Source organism: Orycteropus afer, unplaced genomic scaffold (assembly GCF_000298275.1).
Source record: "Orycteropus afer afer isolate SDZICR_OR568_19922 unplaced genomic scaffold, OryAfe1.0 scaffold00072, whole genome shotgun sequence".
NCBI classification, from domain to species: domain Eukaryota; kingdom Metazoa; phylum Chordata; class Mammalia; order Tubulidentata; family Orycteropodidae; genus Orycteropus; species Orycteropus afer.
The window spans coordinates 4339809-4341550 of record NW_006921659.1 but is presented as its reverse complement, the minus strand read 5'-3'; positions in this window follow the sequence as shown (position 1 = coordinate 4341550).

Here is a 1742-nt window from a genome sequence, read left to right as displayed (position 1 = left end):
AAGTTAAGGAAAGGTTTATCTATTGAAGGAAATTTTCTTTGTTGGTTACCAGGGGTGGGAGGGGAGGGGAGGGAACACTGTTAGATAGATAGAAAAAAAAAACAGTGTAATATTTATTTCATGGAAGATCAGAAGAACAGGACTTGCACAGGGAGATAGTTCAGAGGGCAGGAATAAGTAGTAAAGAAGGACACAGGGAAAAGGTAACCACAGGGAAGAAGTAGGAAGAGAACTATTACATTATAGGGATTGCAATCAATGTCATGAAACAAAATGTGTATGAACTCTTGTATAGAAAATGAATTTTCTCTGTAAACTTTCACCCAAATCACAATTAAAACAAAACTGATATCAGTGAATAAATGAATTGATGGAAGTGATGGCCATTCTAGAAATAAATCCAAAAGCATATGGATATATAGAACATGAGAAAGGTGATTTTCAAATTATTGATGAAAAAGATCAATTATTTTATAAGTGATAGTGGAACTAGTGGAAAAAGTAAATTAGATTCCACATTAGCCACATGAAATAACACTAACTGCTATAACAAACTCCAAATTATCAGTGGTTTAGTAACAACATTAATACAACATAGTTTAACACAATAAAAGTTTGTTCTTTTACATGTAAAGTAAAATTGGCTATTCCTGGCTCTGCAGTCTTCTACATGGTCATTCAGGTAACCTAGTTCTGTTCATCTTGACATTTTCTAGAGCTGTGCTGTCCAACATATTTGTCACTGGCCACATGTGGCTATTGAGCACTTGGGAAGTGGCTAGTCCAAAGTGAGATATGCTGAAAATGCAAAATACATGTTGGATTTCAGACATATTATGAAGAAAAGAATGTAAACTATCTCATTAATATATTTTATATTGACTATTTGTTCAAGTGATAATTTTTAAAATATTGGGTTAAATAAAATATTGAAATTAATATCACTTATTTCCTTTTACTTTTTTAAAGGTAGCTTTTTGGTTTGGTTTAGTTTTTGGTCTTAGAAAATTTAAAATTACACATCTCAGATCTATAGCTCACTTTCACATCTATTGGCCAGAGCTGCTCTAGATCCTCAGAGTGTTGCCTGGAAGATAGGGAAAGAGGGAGAAAGTGGAGGATCACATGGAAGAATTTTTATACACCAGGCCTGGAATTACTTTCCCTCGCATCCTATTGGCCAGAATTCACTCACTTGGTCACACCTAACCATAAGGAAATCTGTGATATTTGGTATAACTGGATGCCCAAGAGGAAGGGAAATGGATTTCAATACTGTCTTAATTATCTAATGCTGCTATAACAAAATACCACAAGGGGATGGCTTTGACAAATAGAAATTTATTTTCTCACCATTTAGGAGGTTAGAAGTCCAAATACAGGGCCCTGGCTCTAGGGGAAGGCTTTTTGTGTTTGTTAGCTCTGGGAGAAGGTCTTTGTCTTTTCAGCTTCTGTTTTCTGGTTCCTTGGAGATTTCCATGTGATTTGGTATCTATCTTCCTCCATATCTCTGCTTGCTTAATCTCCTCCTTTCATATCCTTTTTTTTTAAATAATATTTTATTGGGTTTTAGGTGAAAATTTACACATCAAATTAGGTTCACATTTAACATTGTGACATTGGTTACATTTTTCAAAATGTATCAGTATTTTCATATTTTCCTTCTGTTTGTTCTGTTTCCATTAATCTCCTCACCTTCTCATCTTTACTTTAGGGCAAAATTGACCATTTGGTCTTGTATA